The sequence below is a fragment of the Marmota marmota genome, unplaced genomic scaffold, assembly GCF_001458135.2.
Source record: "Marmota marmota marmota unplaced genomic scaffold, marMar, whole genome shotgun sequence".
Lineage (NCBI taxonomy): Eukaryota > Metazoa > Chordata > Mammalia > Rodentia > Sciuridae > Marmota > Marmota marmota.
This window is the reverse complement of record NW_026000168.1, coordinates 5,426,842-5,434,825: the sequence shown is the minus strand read 5'-3', so window position 1 is coordinate 5,434,825 and position 7,984 is coordinate 5,426,842.

Genomic DNA, 7,984 nt, shown 5'->3' with positions numbered 1-7,984 from the left:
TTCTCTCTCTCTCTCTCTCTCTCTCTCTCTCTCTCTCTGTCTCATGAGTTCATTTGACTTGTAAGTTTCTTGTAACTCAAAGAACTTTGGTTAATGCACATACAGTACAAGCTTTTTGTGATTGTTTTTATTTATTTTTATTTTGTTTGTCTTTGTAACACCTAAAATGGTTTAACTAATGAATGATAAAAGGTCACATTAGGTGTAGGATTCTACACCTAAAAAGACATTTGAGTTTAATGTAATTTCAAATTTCCCCTAGGGCAATCCTAGGAAGAGAAAACTTCAATAATAGAGTCAGAACATGGTTATCCTGGTTACTGAGCTGGGTATAAAAGTTGGCAAGAATCTTGCTGCACTAAGGGTGCTGTGGTCACTGCTCTGAGTGTTGAGTCCTGAAATGACCTCCCTGTTTACCTGTAAATTATATCACTACTTCATCCATCTTGCCTTCTGTGACCAACATTCTCATAGCAGCTCACCATCAGTTCTGTTTCATTAACTGGTCCCACTGTCTGTTCCTTTCTCACAAGCTTTTGCTACATTATCGAGTTGGTTGATTGGTTATGTATGAAAGTTGAGTGCATGCTATGCTATCTGCATGTTGGAAAAAAGGGTTTTCTGTGAGCCTTTTAGAACTTTCATTTTTCTTTACCTCATAGAAATGTCCAGTCTATTGGTAACATATTATTCTTTGTAATCACTTATAATGAAATTTATATCTTTCATGATAAACTTAGAAAAAATTGCATGGCTCCAACTGGCTTTCCTATCATTCCTGGTGTCATAAATTTTATGTTAAGGAAAAAACTTGTAAAAAAAGTGGACCTTTTCTGTGTTTCCCTGGTCTGGTGTCATATCAGCAACACTTCAGTGTTTAGAGTGTGTGATTTTTCCTCTGAAGTTGGGATTCGGTGCATGTGTCATGGCATGTGAGCCTCTGTTTTCCCAGCAGTCTTCAGGTAATTCTCACAAACTGTGCTGTGAACTCTTGGATGGATGAGGACTCCAAGTACTGAAAAGATCCAGGAATTCAGAAAAATGTCTAACTAAAGAAAGTGAGTTAAATAACATGTACTCATTCCAAATGCTGAATGGGATAGAAGCAGGGCTCAGATTAGATGAACTCAACACAGACAAGCCTGGCATGTGTATTAGTCAACTTTTCATTATTGTAACCAAAGTATTTGAAAAGAACAACTTAGAGGAGGAAAGATTTATTTGGCTTGTAGTTTCAGACATCTCCATCCATGGTCAGCTGATTCTGTTCCATAGACATCATTGCAGAGGGCATGACAGAGAAAAGCTGTGATGCTCATGGACGTGGGGAAGAATGGAAGAGGGAGAGGCAGAGAAAGAGACAGAGAGAGAAAAAGGGAGAGAGAGATGGGGGAAGAGATCAGGAAAAATATATAATCTAGGACACACCCACAGACATCAACCCACCTGCCTACAGTTACCACCCAGTAATCCACTCAAACTATTAATCTACTGATGAGGTCTCAGCTTCTGCCTAATCATTTCACCTCTGGACAGTGCTACACTACCTGACACATGAGCTTTTGGGGGAACATTCCTAAATCCAAACCATAAGAATTCAAACATTCTTTGGCATGATAATGAATCAAAAGCAGCAACAGGACTAGCCAGCACTGACCTCACCAGGGTCCTGTAAGTGAGACAGCAAAATGTAGGAATTCACAGAGCCACCAGAAATGCCATTGGTGTGGTATATTTCACCCATGGTTCTTGAATAAAGACTATTTCCCCTGCGTCCATATTTCATATTTTGTCCTAGGTGTGTTCATCTCAGGATCAGATATGGTGATCAAAGTCAATAGGTACCTGCAAGAATATATGGATTAAAGTTCAAGAAGACATACCATGTTTTTTTTTTTTTTTAAGGGTGATGGTGGTCCTGAAAAGCAGGGATCAGTTTCTTTCTCCCCATGGATAACTAAGCCTTTCTGGCATTTATTTTTGAAACAATGAGGGGGCAAAATGTGTTCTTTCAAGTGCTAGTTATAATAACTAGGAGAAAATTGCTTTAAAAAATGTCTAGGAACATTCCTGAATGGGCACATTTACTGATGAACAGGAAGTCTCCTGGGTTCTGACTGGATGGTTTTCAGAGAGAAAAAGCAATCATTAAACTATTCTACACAGGGAATGTGTGTTTGACTTGGGTAAGAGGTATGAAGAGAAACAGGGAAGAAATGAGATAGCAGGATAAGAGAGAAAAGAATCAAGGGCAGAAATGCAAAACCAGGGCAATGAGAAATTCTTAGAGTGCCAGCTAAATGACTTTTGGAAATGGGGATGGCTGATACTTAATTTCTATTCATTTAATACATTTATAATTTATAAATGCCATTGGCTGTATAGGATTGGAGTGTGAACTCTCTACTCCAGACCCAAAACATGGCCATTATGAATGACAATGAACTTGGTGAGTGGTGTTAAGCAGTGGTCCATGCTACATAGGTACAGCTTCAATGAGAGGACTGCTCTATTGAAGGTGCATGGAGCGAGGTGGGCAAGTGCCAGTGGAGCTAGAAATGAGAACACGGGCTGACCACAAAGCATATGCTCTTTGGGATTCAGACATCTTAGAGGGAATATTACATTTCCTTCAGAAAGCAACATAGGTTGGAATTCATTTAATTTGAATCTCAGAGGACAGGATGAGCGATTTTAGTTGGTATCTGGGTTATACCTAGAACGTATCTGGTACTCAGTGGTTCTTCCCAAATGACCTACTTCCAAGTGGATATTTTGAAAGTTTGGAAACCTACTTGCCTTTCATAGTAAAGACTTGTCCTGCGTATTGTGTATGCTTTCAGGCAGTTCCATTGTCATTAATTGGTTGAGTATGAAAGGCAAGAGATATCATTTTGCATATACTGTATTGACAGCCTTTGATGATGATAAAATTTGTTTTAATTACATTCTTACTGTTGTCCAAGTTGAGAGAAAACACCCTTCTTATGAGCTGGCCATGGTAAAATATTTCTGGGGAGCAGTTCTGAAAGATCTATCCAAAGCCTTAAAAGTCCAAATTCTGATCAAGAAATGTCACTTGACATTAAAAAAAATGAAAAGAAATTTTACTTCCCTGATATCTTATATGGAAATGCTCAAAGACTTATGCTGTGAAAAGTCCTATATACTAAATTGGTTAATGAAGTCTTGCCACATCCATATGAAAAGTAAAATGATACCAAAACATTTAAGCAATTTTTAGAAGAGTGTTTAATAACATGGGGAATCTTTTTACATAGTATGCTTAAAAATCTATCATGTAAATCATCATTTTTTGTAAGCATGTACCTGTATATACACATATGTGCATTTGTAAAGCTATATATTACTATGTACATATAGTCTTAATTTAAAAATTTTTATAACATATATGAGCACAAATGAAAACTAGAAGCATAAGCCTTATAATTTTAACATTATCTTTGATGTTATCTTTAAATGATGGCATATTTAGTTATCTTTTTTCCCTGTCTCTATACGTTTTTTTGCAATTTACAAATGAAGCAAGCATGAATGATGACTTTGTAATCAGAATCTTCCCAGATTTAAGTTATGAATTGCATAAAATAAAATAAAAATAGTGTGCTGGGGTCTGTGGCACCTGTAACTATGAAATTGTGGAGGACAGAAGGACCTTGCTTGGGCCCTGTGGGTGTGATAGCATCTCGAACTAGGGCATGTAGCACACACAGCCAATTTTTGGAAGTTGCGAGACCCAAATGGTACATTCTCCAGGTTCCAAGAGACAGGTGCAAGTGGAACCAGGGATTTTGACATTAGCAGCTGTAGCCCCATATCTGGGAGGTCTGGAGGAGACCCTCCCTGAGTCCTCCAGGGAATGTGCAGGAAGCACCTGGACTCTGGTGTTGTTATGCATCCATCTCCTAGAGGTGTAGGGCATGGAGGAGATGTTCCCTAGGTTGCCTAGGTGAGCATGGAGGCCTGGTTGATATATGCCATGCCCAAACTAGGATGTGGGGAGTAATGGATCTAAGTCTCCCAGAGCGAGTGCTGGTGGGGATGAGGCATTTGGCAATGTCAGCCATGGTCCTTGTGCTTCAGGTCATGGACAGGATCAAGGACAAGTTATGTGGTCTGGAGTTTTTGCTCTCTCAAGGCTCTTGGCTGGGAAGAAAAGCTTCCCTAGATGCTGCCAGGTGCCACTCAGGTGGTGTCGGGATGGGGGACACTGGTAGCCACATGCCTGGAGCTACAGAATGGGCTGGGAACTGGTGTGAGTCAACCAGGTAATTCCTTCTATTCAGCTGCAGTCCCAAGATTGTGGCCTGAGGAAAAGATCTTGCCTAGTTCCCTGGACAGGAGTGAGTGGGACCTGGGTCCATGGCTTCTGGAAGTTTCATGGAGTCCCCTAAGGCAGGTGGCTTCTAGCAGTGACTCTGGGCAGAGGGAGGCCTGTATGAAGTCCTTCTTGGGAGCTCACTCTCAGACCAGCCAGCTCCTCAGACCAACTTTAATCTAGAAGGAAAATGGCATCATCCTACAGTTAGGACTGCCAGTCTGCTGCTGCCATGGGGTTGCTGGGACTGTCCCATTTTCCTTGTCCTGGTGGTGGTGAGCTGCCTGTTTCTCTCTCCAGGGAGCTGGGGTGGATGCTCCAGTTTGCTTTATTCTTTTCTCTGGATTCTCTTTCCAACCCTACAAGCAGTTTAGGGTTCCTGTGTTCTCTTGCTAATATCCAGCATTCTCCTTCAATCACCCCCTTTAAAATATTTTGCCCTGGTTCTTCTCCATGGCAGAGTAGCTGTATTTGGCTATCTGGGCCCCTCTCTGTCCAAGCTAATAGCTATTAACATGCATGAACATACATATTCATAGGTGAGTTTAAGCATATGGATATAGTGAATTTAAAACATAGATTTAAAATGCTATTTTTTTTTTGGTGAAACTTTGTCTTATTATTATGTTCTTTTCTGCCCATTTCTCCATGTCACTACCTAGAGGTTTCCCTTATAAAACATCTGCATATTGTTTTATTTCATTGGTGTATTGGAATTTATCCATTCTTTCTATTATTAAATATTTAGTTGTTTTCTAGCCTCTCAGATTGTTCATAGAATGTCATAAATACTGTTTTTGAACAATCATAATACTTAACTTACTTGAGCCTTTGCAGAGGAGCACATGCATAAAAGACTTTCCCATTTATTCTTTCTACAGGCTTGATCCTCCTTGAGTCAATGAAGAAGATTTATTCTGATGAGGCCTTTCTTCTTCATAATTAAGAGAACTTCATCTTTACAGGAATTTCATGTTCATCTAAAAAATTAAGGAACAAAATAGATCTCAGTGTTTTAGTGCTTTGGGGGGAAAAAAGCATCAGGAGTTTTTTATAGATTTTTGATGTGAATTTCCCCTTTGACTTACAAATAAAATCTCTAATTCCTCAAGTTTCCAGATGCATTTGACCTCTTTTTCGTGGATATTATTGCCACTATGCATGATAACGCTGTTGTCATCTGGATTTTCCCCTCTTTTTAGGTAATTGTGACCAGGCTTTTAATACATGTTCATTTTACAATGAATGAGCTTACTATACCACCAATCTCTAAGTCAATTTACAGACACTTTTTTCGAGAAGCATGGGGAAGCACTTGGCTGGTGTGTTAAGTGGCTCCCTGACTTCTATTCACCTCTCATCCCCCATTGTTTTCTTCCTGCATGCAAATCCTCAAGGAAACAACATAAACACTCCATGAAAATTGCATGTATGTGATATGTTTGACAAAATATTTATCTGGGAATTCACACTTTTTGGCAAGATGATATTCACTTATTTAAAAATGTTTTCCATATCATTGCTGGTTCCTTTATTCTCCTACTTATTTTTATTCATTCCAGTATTTTCTCCTTATTCTGACTCACACCTGCTGTTCATGTCCACTTGCATATAAAATGCTTAACTCAAAGGAAGTTTTACTATTTTGTTTTGTTTTTGATCTATCAATTTCTTGATCTATCAATTTCAAGCTTTTAGTTTCTTTTTCCTCCTCCTCCTCCTCCTCCTCCTCCTCTTCTTTCTCTTCCTCCTCCTGCTAGAAGGAATTGTTTTTTTAAAAGAATTTGAAGACCCTGACTAGGTTATTTTTCCTGCCTGCTTCTGCGATCAGAATGCTATTTCTGGTCTCTAGGAGACTGCATAATTCAAAATATCCTCTAATTCCTCTTCCACTCTCTTTCTCCACCTGAATTTGCTCAATGGATGAATCTATCCACATTATATTTTACTTTGAAAAACAAGAATTATGAGAGGGATATCATGATTTGTATTCATCCTAAGAGTACCTATCTGTGAATATAAAATACAGTTTACATTTACTGAAGACTGAGGATGTATGAGATATGTTTTGGGGCTGAACTGTGTCCCCACAATTCCTATATTAAGGTCCTAAGGCCCAGGACCTGTGTCTGTTTTCTTCACATATGTAAAAACTGTCTATTTGCTATTCCTGTTGCAATTTGGGAAATTGCTTATGGCTTCAAGAGCTTGCCTTTGACAAGTTGAGGGATGGCACAGAGCAAGCTTCTGAACAGGTGATGCCAGGAGATCATCTACTGGGGACAGAAGGGCAGACGTGGGTCCTTTGGTACCCAGGATGGTTTTTGTCCTATTTCCTGCTTTCTCTATCCACTCGTATCTGTCCTTCTATGTTTCACTTTTGTCTGAAACTTTTTTTGGTTTAAGATCTCTCTCTCTCCTCCCGAACTTGGGACAGAAAGGGAAATTAGACACAGGCACTCCCATTACCCTCTGAATCCAGAATTCTCCACTTGGATTTGGTCTATGTTTTTACTCTCTGATTCCTTCTGCAAAATTTGCTCCACTTACTTCTGTCTTAAGATGATACAAAGGGTCCATTTTTAAAACCACCATAAACTATTTCCAGAACCAGGTGCAATAGAAATAAATTTAGAACTTTCACAGGTAGCCTAGGCCCACACCTTACTTAAAAGGTTCTTATGAGCATTACATAGGACGATGTATAAAAAAACCATATAAATGTGGATTGCTAAGTGAATATGATTTCTGTAATAATGATACTTATTTTCAGTTTCTAGGTAGCCTGAACTGTATTTTATCTTCTTTCCTCATGGTGGCCTGTCATCTATTCAACTGATTGATGACTCAAAATTTGCTGAATGAATGATCTCATCTATATCACATTATACTTTTCGAATATTTGATTTATGAGAGGGACATCACATTTTATATACATACCCAAAGCACCTACCTTTGAAGATTAAAACCTAAATAAATAGTTTAAATTTATTCTACTTTTAAGCCACATGAGATTCTGTCATGGACTGAATAGTGTCCCCAAGATTCATATGGGAAAGTCCCAATGCCTGAGATTTCACAATGTAGTTACTATATGTGGAGATAAAGCCTTTAAAGAGATAATTAAGTTAAAATGAAGTATTTAACATTGTTTCTAATTGAATACACCTAGCATCCTCATGAGAAGAAAACCATTCGCACAGGTTTGTGCTCACAGAGGTGAAACCCTGTGAGGAGAGAGGAGGAGACAGCCACCTACAAGCCACAAGCGAGGTCCCGTAGAAACCAAATCTACTGATCCACAAACTTCCAGGTTCCAGAACTGTGAGAACATGAATTTCTGTTCATTAAGTAACCCTGATCTGTGGTATTTTCTTGTGAGTGCCCTAAAAAACCAATACAGATACACTGCTTCGAGTTAAGGACAAGATCTCTTTTAAACACAAGACAGTACTGGTAAAGTAGAAGCACTGTCCCCCCAACCAGCCTGCAGATGTGCCAACTCAAGCTCCCTGGCTTTCTGCGCAGTTAGCCCCTTCCCAGGTATGACATGGGGCATCACTTGTCCAGTGCCCCTCTCTGATTCAAATGCTGTCAGGTCTGTGTAGCTGTAGGATAGTAAAAAAAAAAAAAAAAAAAAAAAAA